The sequence below is a fragment of the Pezoporus flaviventris genome, unplaced genomic scaffold, assembly GCF_033815535.1.
Source record: "Pezoporus flaviventris isolate CSIRO_AGI_PZ_B2104156 unplaced genomic scaffold, CSIRO_AGI_Pfla_v1 ptg000141l, whole genome shotgun sequence".
Taxonomy (NCBI): Eukaryota; Metazoa; Chordata; class Aves; order Psittaciformes; family Psittacidae; genus Pezoporus; species Pezoporus flaviventris.
In genome coordinates, this window is record NW_026892689.1 from 1,329,602 (window position 1) to 1,350,804 (window position 21,203).

General features: G+C 37.9%; 1 long non-coding RNA gene across 2 annotated transcripts in view; it reads left to right on the forward strand.

Annotated features, from left to right (window-relative positions):
* Positions 1 to 16,178: 16,178 nt before the first annotated feature.
* LOC133282796 (uncharacterized) overlaps positions 16,179 to 21,203 on the forward strand; it is a 30,582-nt gene continuing 25,557 nt past the window's right edge. For both annotated transcript variants that reach the window (XR_009747709.1, XR_009747708.1), the window contains exons 1-2: positions 16,179 to 17,883; positions 18,001 to 18,114. This is a non-coding gene — a long non-coding RNA (uncharacterized LOC133282796). The remainder of the gene's footprint in view (positions 17,884 to 18,000; positions 18,115 to 21,203) is intronic.

The window sequence follows — 21,203 nt, forward strand, 5'->3', positions numbered from 1 at the left end:
AACATCTTTATTAAACTATCTCTTTACATGTGATCATGAGTGAATATCCTTTTGTTAAGAAAACTTGTTATGAAAAATTTTTCTTGCCATCACTCTCTTTTCACCTGTGATTAAAATCCTGAACATTGCCATGGGCAAGTTGTGAATAAAAAAGTACAATATATCTGTGAAAAGTGGGAAGCAGAGAGATATATTTTCATTTCACAAGCTAGGGAAAACTGCTAAAAGAATCATTGGTTCCCTTGAAAAAAAATCCCTACAAGTGAATTTGAAAAACATTCCAGTAATTTGCAAGCCATTAAAAGGGTTTTGATGTTGAGATATTTTTTGAATATTTTAATACAATCTTAAATGACAGCATGCTCTTTAAATAACCAGAAACTGCAAAATAAATGGGGAAGTTAACACTGGTCATTTATATAAGATAAAGAGTAATATGGCTTTTAATTAAAAGTGGTTGATTTGACATTTATACTCCACCAGTTCAGAAAACAAATGCATTAACTGTGAATTAAAAGATGTACTATTGATGACGTTATTTCTTTTTCCTTTTTAGTTCTGCTTCTCACTTCATTCTGTAATGTTACGCTATTTAAAACTGTTTCACTTTTGCCTGAAATACACTTCTTAATGTGTGATAGAATACGCATTTCGTTTCATTTATAATTTTGAATCAGTTCAGCTATTGGAAATTAGACAATCTACCAATATATTCCAATAACAGGGTGATTCTATTCTGTTCTATTAAAAGCAAAAGACAAGGGTGGAAGTAAGGTTCCTTTTTTCTCCTTCTAGTCTGAATTCACTGGGAATATGGAGCTGTAAGTCCCTTTAATGTATCCAGCATTGCAAAGGGGCATCGATGATTCTTTTCAGGAAAGAGGTTTTATAAGTCAGCCAAAAGTCAAAAGAGGCTTCTGCCTTGTAAGTAAGAGAGAGGGGTGGCAGCTCTGGAAGGCTTAGAGTTCAACATCACTGCTTGCGTGAGTATTGGAAATCTTTTGAAGTTGGGGTAGTTGCAGATGTCAGTGCCATCAGCAGGTTCCTTCTGCACTTTAGACACTGTTCCCACCACATCTGACATAGAAGTAAAGGCAAACAGAAACATTTGAATTAATTACCCTCAATTACACTTTTGTACATTGACTCAGGGGATTCCTTTTTTTCCTTTAGTAGATCAAATTATTAAACTGCCTTATTGTGAGTCCCAGTGACACTTGACTGCTTAAACTATACGAGTTTGATGTTCTGTCACAGATGCCAATACAACTGGAACTCTCTTTCGGAGGAAACTTATCTTCATAATGTTCCACATAATTGAAAGAGGTACCCACCAGCTTTCGTGTTGTTCAGGATATGGAAATCATTGACTGGAACCTAAATCTCATTACAAATAATTTGAATATACTCATACTTTTAATAAGTTTAAAAAACTCATGGCTAGATGGTTCACACCTTGACTTCTGGAAACATGAAACCTAAACCCAAGATTAAATGAGAATATTTACAGGATTATGACATAAACATTTCCTAAAATTCTTACTTGGACTTCTTCTAGGCAGCACTGAACTTTACAGAGCTTTACTGGGCAGCATTACAGAAATATTCTGCACACCCCTGTGATAAAAGTACTGAAGTAAAGAGTGAGGAGGATAGGAAGAAACAGAGAGGAGAACAATTTTGTCCTGTATCTGACTCTACAGACACACACCAGTTTTTAGGTCAGTTTCTACACCCATTTACAAATTGTCAAATAATTCTCAAAAAAGTAGCTTAATGAGAGAGAAGTTCAGGATCTTTGGGGGTTGGAACTAGACGATCTTTCAGGTCCCTTCCATCCTAAACCATTCTATGATTCTATTATCTTCTGCTAACTAAACCAATGTGTAGATCAGCTGCTGGCTTAGTTCACTGTGGGCATTCTCAGAAATTCAACTCTATTAACAAGGTCAACAAATCCTGCTAACAAAGTACCTGTTTTTTCAAGTCACACAAGCCCTTCCACATGTACTCAGAACATAGGTAAGCATTATATTTAAGCTATTAATTACTTTCTTATAACGTGCTGTACAGATGCATGGCCACCACTCCACTAAAGAGAGAAAATTACAACCCAAGTCTGTTTGGGTTTAGTTTGTCTATGGCATACAGCTTAGCCACACTCCCAAAACAGTGCTATTGTAGACAAACCACAGGAATGAAACAGCTGTTTCTTTTCTCCATCTTTTCCAAGTACTTTTTTATGCAAATTATTCCCATTGAACTAGTGCATTATAAGACATTTTTCAGAGTTATGCATTAGTACTTAATATAGAATGTAATGCAAGACAGTTTACTCATCTTCTCAGTTAAAATAAATAGACTTGTAACAACACTTTAACTTAATTTATTTTGAGATTTTGCTCTGACCCTTAATTTGTTAACCTTCTTTTCGGTCAAGTCTATTTACAGAATCTTGGGTGCTACACTCTCTGTAGTCAAACTAAGGGCAACCTTCACTGGTGCAAAGAAATGAATCCCCTGAGTTTATTTGTGGAGATGTGAACTACATTGTAATGATGACCAATGAGATACGGAAGCTGGCACTTGCAGTTGCAATAAATCCTTAATATGATGGGCAGGTTTATAGGTGATGCTATAAACACTGTGCAGGTGGGAAAGGGACCTGTGATCCTTGTAAGCCAGGCTGTTCACCAACTGGTGTTATCTGCAGTGGGCTCAAATCAGGCTCTTTCTCATCTCACAGAGAGCTAGTAACAGCAAAGAGGAGTGCTTGCAGGCTCTTCCAGGTACTGAAAGCCTCTGTTTTCTTCAGCTGGTATAAATCTTGGGAACCCATTGAAGCTAGTGCAACTGTGAGACTTTTCTGCAGCTGAGGATACACTTCCTTTGTTTCTGATGTTTTGGATGTCATGCAGTGAAGGAAGTAGAGATCACAGAATCACAAAATGGTTTGGGTTGGAAGGGACCATAAGGCTCATCAAGTTCTAACAACGGGCAGGGACACCTTCCACAAAACCAGGATGCTCCAAGCCTCTTCCACAGCCTGGCCTTGAACACTGCCAGGGATGGGGCAGCCACAGCTTCTCTGAACAACCTGTGCCAGGGCCTCAGCACCCTCACGGGGAAGAACTTCTGCCTAAGATCTCATCTCAGTCTCTCCTCTGTCAGGTTAAAGCCATTCCTGTTGTCCTGTCCCTACAGGCCCTTGTCCAAAGCCCCTCTCCAAATTCCTTGTTAGCCCCTTTTAGACACTGGCAGCTGCTCCAAGATCTCCCAGAGCTTTCTCTTCTCCAGGCTGAGCAAGCCCAGCTCTCTCAGCCTGTCTCCAGAGCAGAGCTGCTCCAGCCCTTGCAGCATCTCTGTGGGCTCCTCTGGACACACTCCAACAGGTCTATGTCCTTCTTATTTTGGGGGCCTTAGAGCAAAGGTAGCAGGAAAAGACTCCAACTACTACTCCAAGCATTTGGCGTTTGTTTTGTCTTTCTCTCACACGCATCACTTCCAGAATTAGTGTAAATAAATAACAAAATAATTCTGATATAATTTCATTAATTCTACACATAACAGGTTGATCTGTCCCCACCTCCACAAAATACCCCATCTCAAACATGAGGGAGAACTAGGAATCTGAATAAAATCCTCAGCAACTGAATTGGGCATTTAGCTTTAGCTTCTTTCCTGTGTGAGAAAAAGGTAAAAATATGTCTTCAGTGAACACGCGATTTATCATCACTCCAGATAAAACTTTCAGGAGCTAGTATAACACTGCCTCTGCCTAACACCTTAAGGTTGTATTGCAGTTTGGTATTTGAATCTGGGACCATGCTTAACTCAGATCATACTGCGATCGTCCTTATTGTCTACTAAGATGTGCTTTTATTTTAAATTTGAAAGTAAAAATTGCATTCTCATGGCTCCTTTTTTGTTGTATACAGCACATCAGGTTAAAAAGGCTTAGCTGTGTTGATTTACTATCCAAATGTTTAATCAATATAACAATAGCTAGATGTGTTCTGGCTGTGAAAGACCTTGGAGAAGTCCCACTTGCCTTATTCCCTGGGATATCAATGAACTGTTACATGGTGCTTGCATATCAATACAGAAAGGGTTTAGGCAAATACAACGCTAATGGATAATTGTGGGTCACCTTGTCAAAACATGTCAAATGCCCTTAAGCATACTGGTTTTTTCAGATTAAAAAAAAAAAGACAGTAAACTGACCTTGCTGAAATCATATAGCCTTTCAGGAAGCAAATACTACTCAGTCTGCAACCTGTTCATTGATTCATGGGTCAAAAATCCATTTCAACTAAATTGTAAAAGACACATCGTCTTGTGTTGATACAACCCACAGTAAGTGCCTGACAAAGTGTTAAACAATAGTACTCTTTAGTGTAGGCAGGACACATTTGCTAACACTTATTCATAAAATACATGTAGGGGCCTCTGAATGATTCATAAGCATGGGCTGTGGATCCCTGGGTGCGCTGGATGTTAATGCATTGCAAAGTCAGGGAAAGTTCATCTTATGACCACGGCTCCTGGACTCGCTCCAAGAATATGCCATTTGCAGAGATGGCATTAACTGCAAGAGGGCTGTTGTGGGATTTGGATTCCTGCCCCTGTGTTTATCTACTCACAATGTCATTAACACCCATATTGATCCTGAACTGTTGTTGGTGCCGAGTCTGTGCGCAGGGTTGCTTGTTTGCTGGTGTCACAAATCACAAACTGGAGAAAATCGTTCTGGTAAAGATAACAGCTCTGCAGCTTCACATTGTTATAAATGAGCCATAGGAGCCCTCTATACCTGCTAGTAATGCAGTATAATGGTTTTGCTTAGCTATTATTTTGAAGCATTACCTTTGCTTTGGCTAACAAAATTAGTACTAGGAGGAGTGTAACATGATTTGCACTGAGAATGTCACAACGCATCTGTCATTATCTTTCCAGTCTTGGTTCACCGCCTAAGACAATGCTGTAGGTTAAAACTGGCAACAAGGACAAAACATAATTAATTAGCTGAGTATTGCTGTCATCATGGGCTTATTTTGAAAGGGTGAAAGAAGAGAGTAGCAAGATATTTGCTTTAATTTCTAATGTATTATACAAAGGTTACTTGAATTTTCAGTATAGTAGCACTAATTGCATGTACATATATAGCTACCTAAATAAACACAGAGGTGGAAATCTGTACGTATACATAAATGTGCATGTGAAAATATACAAGCATGGATATGATACTCACAACATTGTATTTATAGTTATAATTACATCAAACATATCAAGAAATCTTGCAAGGCTTATTCGTTTTGTGGTTGCGCCAGCCCAAGTTGGAGAATCTAAAACAACATCCAGCAAAATAGTTGCTGCAGCTGCTATGGTAACTTCCCAGTCTTGATTGGTGTGGCACACAGAAGACCAAAGTAAAATGGCTTGAAGAGGACCACACGGCAGACCGGTAGCCAAAAACCAAAATCCCACTTAGCATTTGTTGTGGTTTAAACCCAGTCAGGCAACTTGTTCACTCACTCCCCCCCCTTCTTTCCCTCCCCCTACTCCCGGAGGGACGGAGAGGAGAATCAAAAAGAATGCAACTCCCACAGGTTGAGATAAGAACAGTTTAGTAACTAAGGTATAAATCAGATCACTACTGCTGCCACCAATAATAACCATGATAAAGGAAATAAGGGAAGAGAATACAGCACCTCACCACCAGCCGACAGATAACTCGCCCTCCAAGCCCGACCAAGCTCTGACCGATACCTCCTCCAACCCCGCAGTCTACCAGCCCTTCCGGGTAGCTCCCAGTTACCTCCTGGGCATGACGTGCTGTGGTATGGAATAGCTCTTTGGTCAGTTTGGGTCAGGTGTCCTCTCTCTGCTTCCTCCTGGCTTTCCCTACTCCCTCGCAGAGCATGCGTCTCACAAAGTCCTTGGCCAAACCAAAACATCATTGTTATCAGCTCTGTTCCCGAGCTAAAAGTCAAAACACTGCACCGCACTATCTACCAAGGGGAAAAATGACTGCTACTGCTGAACCCAGGACAGCATTGTCCCAGTCTAATGTGCAGTGGTGTTTATGAATGAAACTGGGTGCTCACCACCAGTCTTCTGCATCAGATTCAAACACTGGGAAACAGTTATCTATGAAAAATTTATGAGTAATAATTAGTCAATTGAGGCTTCAAAGAATCTGTGCCACAGGTAGGCACCAAAGTAGGCACCAAAAAGCCTAACTATTAACACATGGAACTAATATTACCCTTTTAAAACATTTTATTTGGAAGAAATGGAAGGATACCATGGGAAGTTTGTTTACACCCTTCACAAAAATTCTTAAAACCACGTAAAATCCTACCTACAAGCTAACCTTGGCAATAGTTCCCCCTTACTGGCAGGTCCTCAGAGCCAACCGCTGCTGGTCATCACCAGCATTGAAGATCCCAAGCAGGAAGCAAAAAGAAGGTGTAGTACTTCCTTTGAATGGGTCTGAAGCACAGCGGTTCCAAAAAACCTAATTTTTAAGTGCTAGAGAAAATACACAGATAAGCTAATTTTCTCTCTGAGTTTGATATTTTTCCTATGTCTTTTAGTCTTCTTGGAATATTCTTGCTAGTCCAAAGGATATTTTTGACCCAGGTAGTGATTCTACTTTATTTTTTCAAAAAAAGACCATGCCTTGATGCCATTCTGTGTTTTAGACTTATTGGTGAGGCTTACTGCCAGTGAACACTTCGGAATTCTCAAAATAAAACTACTGTATCTCAGAGCAGCATTTCATCTCGAATTGCCAACTACAAGCATTGATCTCTCTGGAGTCTTCATGAGCTCAGCAAATGCATTTAGCTTCCTCTGAGGATCTGCTTATGGAAAGATTTGAAGAGTTCATGCCTTTCAAAGAGATCAGGCACTGAGTGTGCTGAATGTTTGCAAAATAAAATAGGCTACAGACAGAAGACAAAACTCTTTAGCAAACGTAATGAGGACAAGCTTTAATGTTGTCCTCCCAGTGATATCTAGAAGTTGCTGTTTTAAGGGTACTGAAACCTGCACCCTTCTTCCACTTACATAAATGAAGTGTGCTTGATGCTTTGAGGTTAAATGCTTTCTTGAAGATGAAATGGAAGATTCTCCTGTGCTTCAGTTATCAGAGGGTCTATGCCAGCAGTAGCAACGTTTGCAGTGGCAGGTGCTCCCTTCTTGAAGAACTAAATGAAGTTTATTGTTTGGAAACACACCAGTTTGTGGATATTTGATGGCTGACAACAAGAGGACTCGGGTCTTTTCTGTCTAGGTTGTAAATGCTTCTAAGGAAAAGTTTTCTCCTTTCAAACACCAGGGGTGCATTGAGTCACCCAGCCCTGGATCTCACTGCTTTGCCAGTGCCATGCTCATCTTCCATTTGCAGTTTTGCTGACTTGCTTGTGGACTCTTATGTCAGTCCATTCCCTCCCATCTGGCACATAGTGGAAAAGTGTAAAATCAATCCCTGATTTGTAAAATGCTCAGATAGAGACATTTTTTGTTTTGTTGCTTTCATTTTTTTCACAGTGACCAAGGTCCCTCAGGGTATAGAACCTTAGGAAAGTATAACACAGAGGTGCAAAAATACTATTTCAAATATTGTATGAACTGTAACCATATCCTGCATTGCACTGTTACACATGAGACTAGTATACACACATAAAAAATGTTTGTAATTGCTGCGAGGGAGATCTATTCACTTTTTTTTTTACTGAAAGAAGACAAGGTGATTGTCTGTCTTAATCAGTATTCATCAGTAAAGAAATGTTGCATCCTTTATGCCTTTACCAAATAGGAGAAAACCACATCAGCTGAGTAGTCTTCAAATAAATGGCTTTGATGGGTTATTCACAAATATTCAGGCTCTAGTTCTGACTCAGTAGTTGTCTCCTATTCTGTTTCTTGCCTACAGCACTGAATGCACAGCTAGAGGGCTCACAAACAATTTAAAGACATACTAACTTATCCATACACAGGACGTAAAAAAGCCCTTTTGTATTCAGGATGACTGGTTCCCCATCATTGAAAAAGGGCTTTGTTCAGTGTGTGAAAAGTGATAGACACTGGATAGCTGATTATGTGGTTTTGCTCCACTCAAGTAGACATGGTAGAAAAGCTGTGAAATTCAGTTATGTCATACTTCCAGAGCATCATGCTGCAAAATGTCTCGATCTCCTCTGTAAGCCACCACTGCTCTGATGAACAGAAGTTCCCATCTGTGCATTCTATCTTTCCCAGGCACTTTGAACAAGTCAGGGATGGCAAAATGATCAGGAAGTGAGATTTCACCTCTTGTTTAGAAGGTCTAAATGGCAGTTGAGTGCAACTGAACATAAAACTCAGAGATCATGTGCTATATCTCAATATAAGTCAAAGAGGGATCATGGGACATAATGCTATATAAAAAATGCTGGCTGCCTTTCTTTCATTAGTACCAGTCTTTTGGTCTGAAGGGAATGATGTATCAAACTTTTCAAGGGTTACACAAGTGCATAGTGCCTGTGCATGTTTTTACATTCCCATGGCTTTTTTTTTAGAGGAATATATAGCCTATAGTAGACCAGGAAAATAATCTTTAAAAATTAAAGTATATCAACAGTTCTGAAAGATTTTTTTCTTGCTATTTATCATTTCAAATCTCCATTGTGACCTTTGATTAATGTCCTTCGTGGAGTAGTCTGTCACAAGAATGTCTCAAGTCCTTCTCAAACAGGACCACCTCTGTAAGATTTCAGTGTTTGTATTGAATGGCGCGTGGATTTCGATGTGATAAATAGCTTTAGTGGTTTATCATCTCACATTGGCCTCACTGTAAGAGGAATGTTGATCACACTTGGCAGTCACTTTTCTCCAAAGTCTGGTCTTCCTTCATTTCAGCTTGACACCAATTTGCTCTTCAGCAGCGAACTGCTATTTCACTGCCATGCCTGCTGCATCAAGCAGCTCTGTTCCCTGCTGATAGGATTTACCTGTCTTTCCTTTTGATATTTCAGAAATAATATCCATGAGAACTGACTTTTCATTCTAACGTCTACTCCTCCTTCATATGCATCTGACATGAACACATAGCAAAGGCAAGAGCTCCTGCAATGTTTTCTTCACTATTTCAAACTCTCCTAGTCTTATGTTAATACCAAAGTAACTTTGTATCACATTGTAGACTTTACATAGTCTGTTCAAATGTCTTAATTTTCAACAACGTGCTGAGAAACTGTAGCATATTAACATGGTTTATTTCAGTTATTTTCCAGGCTTAATTAAGTTACAGCCACAATGGCTCTTTGTGTTCTGGTATTTTGGCACTTCTGCCTGGCTGTTCTAGACCATAATATTAAAATGTTGAGAAAGATTAAAACAAAAATGCATATAACCTTTTTGAATCACAAAAAATTCCCACCATAGGTTTTCATCAGAAACTGTGACACTCTCACATGTGAATTCTTAGGAAAAGAAAACACAGAGCCCTTTAATTGAATTAAGCAACTGACACATGGAATCAACAAATATCAGCAGGTAATTTTGTGACAGGGAAATAGCTAGTATTCGTACCATCAAGAAGGGATGTAGATAGAAATACTCACAGATCTAATTTTTTTCCCCTCAGAATCAGGACAAAGCAGTAATGGAGAACACGCATCAACAACGTTAGGGAGAAAAAGACAAATTATGGGAAATAATGTGTTTCCAATGTACAGCATATGACTATTGAATCATGAATTGACCATAATAGATCTCAGAAGAACGTCACATACGAAAGAAAAATAAATGTAACTTATGCAAACAAACAGATCAAGGGTAGAGTATACTTCGCCAGAGTGCACAGGGTTGTGCAAAGCTCACTTGTTTTCTAAGCATAATGCGCAGAAAAATTCTGATTTTGTTCTACAGAGTGAAAGGGATATCAGCAGAAGTGATGACAGCACTAAACAAACAAAACATAAGTCATGTAAGATTGATGCAAAAAGGTTAAGAGTCCTCAGCCACAGTGAGGTTACTAAAAAGGTTAATATTTGGCAACAGTAGCAAGAGTGTGTGATCACACTTATTTCCTATTCTAAAAAGCTATAATGTTCACAAAAGTACCATCGATTTTAATGTGGGCTATTCACATGCATCAGTGAAGGCTCTTAATTTTTAAGTAGGAGCTGAAAACATGTTTGTTTGACAATGTTTTGTATTATTAATGTATTTAACTAGGTACTGTGGTAGTTTGGTGTTAATATTTTATCAATGATGATATAATTGTATATTGGCCCAAGCTGTACAAACTATTGTAAGGTACATTTTTACTTCATATTTAATCCAGTGTCTGCTACACTCAGCTGAAATAGTACCTTGCCATGGAAATAGCTTCACATACTTCAGTGAAACAAATCTTGAGGTTTATATGGTAGAAACAAATTCTAAGTATCTCTACATTGAGGAAGCTCTCCAGCTAAGGGCTTTGAATTTTTACTTAATTTTCTGTTTTCACCTTCACATGTACAATGAGTACTTTGACGGATAAATTTTATTTATGGTATGTGATTTTTTTCTGCAAAATATTCCATTCATTACATACTCCACAAAATGCATATTAAACCTTTTAAAGTAAGCAAAAAAAAGAAAGAAACGAAAAGAAGCAAACAGCCCAAAAGAAATCAAGTCTTGATTTTCTAGGGCACAATCCCACAGCCCAGTTGTTAGTGATCACTACTTTCTGAGACTGTTCTCAGCTGTGAGTGCTAATGTCTGGTAACTCACTGAGGTGAAACATTGCCTTATTCAGAAAAATAATTTGGGCCACTGCTGTAGAAAATGAATGTTACATTCTGAACGCAGAAAAAGAGCATGGGATACAATTTCCGATATAAGGAATGTCCATCTGCAATACATCAAACCTCTTTTCTCCTGTGTGTGCAAATACACTCTCCTTTGTTACATTATAAGAGGGTGCATAACTCCAAGAGAAACGGAGTTAGATGAAAAAGAGTCATTCCAAACTCTACTGATTAAAATAAATGTGCTCATAAAAGAGACAGGAGAGTAAATTACTGCATTCCCAGAACAGCAGTAACTTATACACTAACAAGTTATTTTCAAGTTTGCCAGAGGAAATAATCTGTTATCAACAAGGGGTAATTGCCTGAGCAAACTAGTCTTTACATCTCAGACAGGCTGTCACCTTGTGTAAGAAAGAAATGCGCCACATATCAATTCAGGCAAAAAAAAAAAAAAAAATGGGGATACATTCCTTTAAAGGCTGCTTCTCTCAATCATTTGAAAGAGAGAACATACACAGCCTGGAACATATCCAATTTCTGCTTTTTTTCTTATCACTGAAGAGTATCCTAACACACCACAAATTTCATAACCTAAGCAGCCTCAGGCAATATTAGAAAGGATCTATTTTAGGTTGGAACATAAATTTTAATCTGAGATTTACCTGTGGCTGTCACAGGTGAAAGCAGGTTAGTTGCAAAACCCTTCAGGAATAAATGAAGGAACTATTAAATAAAATAGCCAAAATTTTCTGATTTTTCTACTAATGTGGGCTGTTCAGAAAGTGAGATGAATACTTACTGGTCATGCACGGACAGACAGCCTCTTTTTTATCCCCATTACTCAAATATTCATTTGAATAAAATAGTTTTGACCCAGGGGCTCATAGAAAAGGAGATTTCAGCACTTGCTTGGATGATTTTTTTTTGTGGTGCAAGTACTTAATGTGCATTTTGCCACATAAGAAAGACTACAACATGTATTTCACAAATATAAATGCAACAGAGAGAAAAAGAGAAGTTTCTTATTCATCAGAAGATCAATCCTTTATTTAAAGCCTTGTACTAAAAAGGTGTCAACTTTTAATTAAAAAAAACACTTAGAAGTAGTGGCAATCTCTTTACTAACATTGTGTGAAGTAACAGAGGGGTTAGATGTCACAGTTAAATAGTTATGTTTTGAGAAGTAGAAAAGAATCTGTTTCTTACTAGGCAGGATTTTCCAGTCTTTCTATTAAAATTATTTTACTTAAATATTAAACAGCATTTTGTTAACAGGAAAAACACATTTCCTTCCCTTTCTCCTTAGTAGAGGAAGCTGCTATTGTTTTAATTTCCTTCACTTTCCTCTTTGAATTTTATTTAATTTTTTTTTCCCTTATGCTACCTGTAACGTTACCAGTATAAGGCCACATAGCTAAAAATAAATAAAAATAAATGAACCCACCCAAACTTGAGTCATCCTGATTAATGTTCTGGGGTGATCATATTTTGAAATGTGCTAGGATTGCCTGATCAAGAGAGTAAACAATACAAAAATAGAGTCAGAACTTGAATTTTCCTAAATTAAAGATTTTGGGGCATATGGGAGGGTTTCTGTCTTTCATCCAACTCTTGTGATGCTCATTCAACAAAGAAAAAATGGAAAGGTCTTAAAAGTTTTTTGGCAGCATTTTTGCAAAAGATATAAACTACTGTCAAACATAGCGTGGAAGAAAAAAACATCTCAGTTGACAGAAACAATATGCTTCAATTTTTCTGTTGGTCATGATTTTGTATTCCAACAATACTTTGAATTCCAAATTAATCACTATGGTTATTAAAGAAAAATAAAATCTCCCTTAACCACTTCAAAAGTCATGAAAGAGATCTGTCAGTGTAGTCAACAATCAGTCCTTCAGTCTCCCTGCCTGTCTGCCTGCATGTATTGACCTCTGATTGGCAAGGTCTGAAGTTTGGTTGGAAGTTTGAAGAGCTCGGACTGTTCCTTACCACAGCTCTGTTTCTTAAACGTTGATTTCAGCTGGACAGGATCTGACCATGCAGTTAAAATTCTGCAATTAGCTACAAAATAAAGAAAAATATATTCATGGGATTTAAATAAAAGCAAAACTAGCTCAAACATAGGCTGACATTCTGCACTCAAAAAATCAAGCTTGCCATGTCTTCAATGCCAATTGATGTCAGTTTTGTGTATTCACCACCTATAATGGATTTCTGCATGCAAGAAAGAAATATATCACTGACATCTGTCCTGAGTACAGTAATAAAATGTTACAGACTTCACAGATAAAAACATCATAATAAAATATGCTCTGTATGCAAATAATAAGACTACTTTTTGAATTGAAACAAAGATGGAAACGGTTTTCTGAAATAGAAAGCTGGATGATTAAAAGTGAATCATTGTTTCTTTCTTTCAAAAGAAAGAAAATAAAGGATCACAAATATCACTCAACTTTTATTAGTGCATGGCAGTTGTCAGGAATGGGACTATTCACCCTGGGAACAAAGCTGGTGATATTTCTCAAGAGTGAAGAGTATCATTTTATTGTACAACAATATTAAGACAGAAACTAGAACTGAGCTACTGGGATGCTTCCAGCTTGATTTGAAGGAAGAAATCAGAATATATAGACTCCTTTTGATGAAGAAAATGTCACGATGACGTCTTACTATCTCCTCCTGCTTCTACTGAATTCACCTGTGACCACTGCAGCTTGCTTGATATTACTTTCCATCAACCACACCTCCTGTCTCTCAAAAAAGAACATTTTTCTATGCCCAACTCTTTGCCATAGATCATTAAAGAAGACAAAAGGCATATGCTTTGGTGACATCAGGTGAAAGCAGTCTTGTTTATTGCAAAAGAAATCATACGTTAGAGCTGCACGCTAGCTATTGCTTGAGCTTAGAAATCTATGCCCAACAATAGATCAGTTTCCAGTTTTGTCAGCAGATTTCAGAACATAAAGGAAGTTTTCCTAACTGCAGGGGGTGTTCGAATCTCGCAGAAATGTGAGAGCACAGACATATTTGTTGCACCACATTCTCAGAAATGAAAAAAGACTTGCAAAAGCTGAAGGGATACAACAGATTACAGACTTTACACTGTAAAGAGTTTTTGCCACATTTGTTTCCATAATACATTCTAGAAAAGCGAATGAGATATACCTAAATAATATTATGACAATTATGGCTTTTCATAAAAGAGCTGGTATTTCAGAGCATCAGAGTCCATGTTAAATATACCATGGAAGCTAGGATAGGAGCCTTTTTTTCAAGTGGGGAAGCCAGAACAAGGGATAAAGATCAACCCAAACAGATGCCAGTGGCATCCACAAACTGTTTTTGTGTTTGCTGTTTGTCTACCAACTATGGTTCAAATTACAACAGCAAGTATTTATAAATATGAAAGTATGAATGTAGATATTTTTACTGGGACTATGTCTTGTATTTCTCAGCATCAGTTTTTTATCTTGATTTACAGTTGAACTACATTCAGGCCCTAAGCTTTCCACTTCTGGGTTACTATTCCCCTCTATCTGCAGCTTTGTTGAGCTTCCTTTGCCAATAATGCAGATCTGTGAGGACGAGAGCTCAGGAGATGCTGTTGAGGGCAGGGTCTGGGCTGGCATCATGAGTTCATGGAGAGTTATGCATTGTTGGGACAGGCATGAGCTGGTGCCATCAGGAACTATTGTATTCCTCTTCCTCCTCATGGGGTACTTGTAATTGGAAACTCTCTTCCTCCATCTTATTGTCTACAAGGTTATTTGTTCAACCCCTACTTACCAGGGCCAAGACCTGATGCTGTGTTGGCCTTCTCATGCTGCTTCATAATGGGCTTAAAGAGGCACAATTAGGCAATTGTGTACTTCTGCCCCAATCATGTCTTTTAGCAGTAGGAAAGCTGGTAACAGGACACAAAAGATAAATGAGGATGGTGCTTCATGATGTCAGTTAATCAGTCAGCTATTTTCAAGTACTGACTGACTAGTTAATAAATTGCAGGATGAAAAGTCATCTCATACAGACACACACCAATTCAAGTGACATACTTAGGTTGTTGAATACCATAGCATTTGAAAGTGCTTGAGCAGTATATACCCAATTTAACAATTTCAGTCTTTATCAAGATTTCACTTAAAAAATTACAGGATGAAGGAACTCAAGAGAGACTGAAGTAAACATCTGGTTATGATTCTGGAAATGCGCTCCAAAGGAGCATTTTAAAATATGTGGCCAGTGCACAATACTCCCATGTTACATCCTTTTTAAGCAAAATTAGACAGATGTAAATTTATAAACTGCACAACTGTATAACTCTTCTAATTATTTATCCAGTTCTTTATATCTAATTATTTATTCTTACCTGCCTGAAAATATTTTACCCCTAGTCTTGCTTTATGACAAAACAATATAAAATGAGCTAAAGATGACGGTAACCCTATGACCCTTGCAAGACCCTATTTATAAATTATATATCATAAATATCTATTACAAAAATATTACCAGTGGGAAGGGAAAAATCATTAAAAATATAAAAGTGTGCATTATAAAAAAAAATCCTGTCATGAGTTGAAACATCTTCAGTTAAATATATATATAACATACATCTCATATAAAAGCTATTAATCCAATTTAACAACATTCAATGCATTTATGCTAAGAAACTGTTAAAAAGCACTAAGTGGAATTTACTGAGATGAATAAAAAGCACAATTACCAACTAGACTTAGGAGATTCCAGTTAGTAAATGAGGCTGTGAAATTGCTTTGTTTTAAGAGTATTAATGGATATGCTCGCATTTGACTAATATTTTATGGTGCAGGCTGTTACTAAATTAGATCCTTTGCACATCTTCCTGTAAAGTCATTTAGTTATACTTGGAATACATTTTTATTGCAACATTTTTAAGAGTATTCTGTGTTTTGGAAATTCCTAACCATGAAAAGCTTTTCAGTAAGCTGAAGCTACCCTTTTTACCTGTTCCTCACAAAGTAAAACACTGCTGGGGGTGGACCCTTGTTTCAGAGGTGATGGCAGATGCTCTCTTTTGGCAAGTGGTGCAAATGCCAACTAACTCAAAGAAAAGCCATGCTAGGGTAAAGCACATTCAATACCATAATTGTGTGTTTTGTTGTGTTAGTGATAAGAAGAAGCCATGTGAACTCTGAATCACATCCTATCTTCAGAAACTGTGGAGCATAATTTTTCCATGCTAATTCTGACCTCCCCTTAAGGCTGAGACTGCAAAGATGCCTTTGGACAGGTCTTCTGTGACCAGTTTTATGAAAGTAAGGGACTGGTTCCAGGTTCATGCTAGAGGAGCTGGTCTGAATAAGATTACCGCTCCTTCTTTAAGTTTGTAAGTAAGTCATTCATTTGGTCTCTCGCAAATTTCAAATTTTGTTGGAAAAAACAGTATTAGAGAAGCAACGTTTTAGCTGTCTATAGTACATAAAAGACAATATGCTGGAACTTTTTTTTGGAAAATATTTAAAGATTGTAAGTATCTCAAAGAGGAAGAACGGAAAACTTAGATATCATTATCTTAATAGAGGAGCGCAGTAGGCTTGCATCAGCACTTTCATTTATTATAGTCTTTTAAAATGCTGGCTATATAAGTCTGAGCAAATCTCTTGGTAAAAAGAAAAAATAAAAATAAAGGCATCCACAAGTCCTAATATGCTCAAAATTGCTTGAGATTTCAAGTGAGAGAATGTGAAATTGTATATATGCAGGCTTTTCATATGTGAATTTAAATAATATATAAAGTTCATGTAACAGTGAATAGCAATAATAAGCATAACCTTAGTAACAATGGCCAAGGAACAGAAATAAACACCCTCTGAATAATCTGAGGATTGTAAATTTTTATGAAGTTATACTATATTCAGTGAAATTTGAAGGTTGTGCTATCTTAGCCTTTCCCATCATGTTGTTAAACAGAAACCACCTTTGAATGTGGGAAAGTGCTTTGGATGGATCAGACCCATTGCATAATAGTGTGAGGTCCCAATACCTAGCTTTAATACACCTCCACACTTTCCATGTTACAAACTGATTAAGATATAAATTCTCTCTTCAATTAACCCTGACCTGATGCAATAAATTTCTGTGTAATTTTTCCTGATAAGGATGATATGCAAACCACAGAGAGGAGAGCAGCAAACCTGACTGAGGGTAATATTAGCCACATGATAGTCTCTGAACAGAACTTGGAGAAAAAGCAAAATCTACCATAATGTACTGAGTCGTTATTGCTAACAGAAGCATAGCTCATCTGTAACAGCAGTAACATTGGTCTCAACTGGGGAAACACGGCAGGAGGTTCACGGAGTGCTCTTCCACCATGCTGGGGAAATGATCCCTGGTGAATGCCCAAATGCAGCTTGAAACATCAGAAGTGCTGGTACTCAGATCATCTAAAGCACCAGTTACAAATATATTACAAGGATGTATATGCTCAAAGCTGCTGTTATATGAAGCATGTCATCTTATAGCCCAGGGGAGAAGAATTAAATTGTGCAATCCTAGTTAGAAGCTGAATGGATGCTCTGATACTTGGAGCCGAAAGGCGTAAAATGCAACAGCAAGCAGTCAGAGCGGAAACAAGCTTTGGCCTTTTCTGGACATTTCTACACTCCAGAATAAACCCAGTTTACCACCAATGGCTAAGATAGCTACAACGTGGGAGCGCCCCAAAAATAGAGAGTAGCCAGCTGAATTGATTGAATTTAGTATTATGAGTGGTGATAAATAAACCCAACACTACAGGGGAAGTTGGAGCTCCAGCTTTCCACTATAATAAATTCTTGTAGCTCTAAAACCTCCACTGCTTGAACCGTCAGAGGCTCCTGGGCGGGAGAAGTGTTCTTTTATTCATCCTATGAAATCCCATTCAGGTTCTGCTGCCATATGAATAGCTGATAATTGCCATTTCCTTCCACTCGCTTGTGTTCCCCAGGAAATCGCAGCTGGCTGCCAACCCCACCGAAGGCAAGCAGGGTGGGGAGCTGTGAGGCAGCAGCTGCAGGCAGCACAGCTGTCCTGGCGGGGTTCGCGAGATAGCAGGTCACCTTCACAGGTGTGTACAGGGTGTGAGAATGCATGGGGATGGGGATGAAGAAGTACCACAATGGGGTACTTCAATGCCACTGACCAGCTTAGTGGCTGGTCATGTTTTCCCTTTCTTTTCTTGTAGCTGAAGCCTTCATCAGCTGCTGACTGAAGCAAAACTTCAAGAGTAATGAAGACCAAGAACACTTGTTGACAAGGAGGGTTTCTGCAGTTGAGAAGAGAATTTCTGGGACTGGAGGTAGGGTGTTTGGATTCTTTTTTTTTGTGCTATTTAGGTCTTTTACAGCTATAATAATACAAATTTTTCTTGACTTTTCTCTTGAAGAAGATACTTATTATAGAGCCACCATTATAGAATGGTTTGGGTTGGAAGTGACCTTAAAGCTCATCCAGTTCCAACCACTGCCAGAGGCAGGGGCACCTTCCACTAGACCAGGTTTCTCCAAGCCCCATCCAACCTGGCCTTGAACACTGCCAGGGATGGGGCAGCTGCAGCTTCTCTGGGCAACCTGTGCCAGGGCCTCAGCACCCTCACAGGGAGGAGTTTTATTATTATTTTATGTGGTGTCATTAAAAAAAAAGATAAAAATTAGAAGCAATGTTCAGGATTAAACTCATGCATTTTGAACACAAGAAACATGTTGTTTACCACCATCCACAAAACTTCATAGTCCATTGTGCCTGTCAGCTGAAAAGAAAAATTGGAAAAGAATTATTTGAGCATACTATTCAAAATATTCCCCCTTTATCAGTAAGCAGATACACAGGACACCCTAGAAGTCCAAATTAAGTTGCTCAAGCAGCAAGAGGTCTGGCATTTCATGCATCACAGTTTTCACGTGCTTAACTGAACATGGTTTCATTTGCAAGACTAACGTAGGGGTATTTGTAATTAAAATATTTATTTCCACACACACACACTCAGGCACATATAGATGTAAATGTTTGGGTGAACTTAGACTACAAATGATGTCTGCTGTGCAAAGCAGGGAAAAGGATTATTCATTTCACTAGGGCGGTTTATAAAATAGCTTAACATAGATGGACAGCAATGATATAGCATTACTATTTAGTATAAGCATTGCCTGATAGAAAAGGTGTACAGAAAGCATCTGACACAAAGGCCTAATGGCACAGTTTCCACTCAGGCAAAATTTCCAATAATGCTTTCAAAACCAGAGGGAGGCATTGACCCATTACTACTTGCCGCTAGCATAGCCTCAAGGAACAATTGCAGGACTGGGCCATTATATAACACTTTCCATCCCACAAAATCCCCTGCTGCTTTCTGGATTGTACCTTCTTACAGGTAGATAGATAATATGTTTTCCATGGCAAACTTAGTGACCTAAAGAGTAAAGTGCAGCAGAAACCATGCACACCAGTTCAGGAGGGTAGCGGTGATCTTGGATCAGCATCTAACTATGTCAGTTGGGGAAAGTGGAGTTTAATAACTCATTTCTAAATAAAATAAAATGAAATTAAAGCAGACATTTAAGGAACATAAGCATCATCTGCTTTTATCCTACCCCAGATACAAATGGGGCTATTCACCCACCTCTGCCCCAGAGCACCAGTGGGAAACCTGGGTTTCCCTCCAGGTTGTGTCACTCAGCTCCTAGGTAAGGGGTATGTGGCATTTATGAAATCTGACAAGATATCAACCCAAGGTGACTCTGCAGTGAAAACACTTGTGAAATGGAATTCCTATGCAGGCAGCCTCTATCCACTCAGGGCAAGATTGTAATATACTCCTTGCAATTAACATTTTACGCAGCAAATAGTCTCAATGAAATCAATAAGACAACCCGTGGCATTAAAGAGCTTTTTAATATTGGCAAGAATATCACCACTGGGTTTTGGCATGTGTTGTATTTGATACACAGAATCCCATAAAAGACAAACAACAAACAAATCCAGGGATCACATGCATCTACAGCTGAAAATATTAAATGAAATCCTTACAAGAAATGCTATCTTTCCTGTCTAAGCTTGTTTATGGCACAAGTATGATGCACTCTTATGCATAAAACTCTGTTTCTGAGATGAGACCAAGTATACTTCTGGGTTACAGAAAGACCTCAAAACCAGTCCATTATGAAAATGCTGAGAGGCACTTTACCATGGCAGCCTTGGCTGTTCAAAATGAAATACAAGAAATAGCTAAATTACATGGTAATACTCCTACTGACAGATACAAGTCTACAGTCTTTGGATTTATAAATGAATCATTTGAATTTTGACACTATCTCTGGAAAGGTTTACAGCACCACAATTATGATTATAGAAGGAAGAAAAAGTAAATAGCATTCAAAACTGTGAAAAGAAAGACTTGAATGCTGTTAGCTACTAACGGAAAAAGTTCAGCAGGGGCATGATGTAGCCAACAATTTGTATTTTAATGTATTGATAATGAATCCCAACATAGCCATTCAAATCAAAGTCATTATGCTTTCTTTTGTCCCTATGGAAATTTATATCAATAATACTGGCATTATCCATATATACCTATATGTATATCTATGCATATATATTTCTGAATTACAAAATACTATTGTATAATTTTACTCTCATTTCAAATTTTTAACACAGTGATGCACATCTCCGTTCTTCCAATAAATTTATTCTGCTAGTGTTTTTCAGCATTTTAAATCCCTAAGCGAAGTCAATAATGATGATTACTTACCATAAGCACTGTACACGCCATTCTAATACAGGTTATTTGCAACTTGACATCCTCATTTATATGCATTATTCCACTTGGAAAATTAAATGAAACCCTTGATTCAGAATCTGAAACACTTAGAAGTAATGATCTTGTTTACTGATTGACTGAAGTTGTGTTTTTTAAGCACTATTTAATAGAGGAAAAAAAAGGCAATATCAAGTAAAAATGAAAGCATCTAAGTTATTTTTAGGAAGCATCCATACTGCATGAATAATAGACATTCATTGTGTTTTTCATTGTTTCATACCTCCAAGACAGTTACTTAGCACTGTTAACTTAATACTGCTTCAGATATCTTATAATTCAGAACAGGAATCTAAAAAACTCATTGAAAAATAAAATGTAACACTCAACATTATTTTGCCAGAATCCCTTTTCAGTATTGTTTGCTTACTAGCGTATAGATGGTACTTTCTTAATAAAAATTGGAATAAATTAGAAACAGAACTGGAAGTGCTTAGGTCCAGTGTGAACCGTAAGCCCAAAGAAATGTAAAAAGTTACTTCTAGACCTCCATTGGTGTCAGCACCTTGACACCAATGAGCCTTGTCAGTACCTTGTCAAGGTACTGACAAGGCTCAGGAGTAAAGTGAGCATTT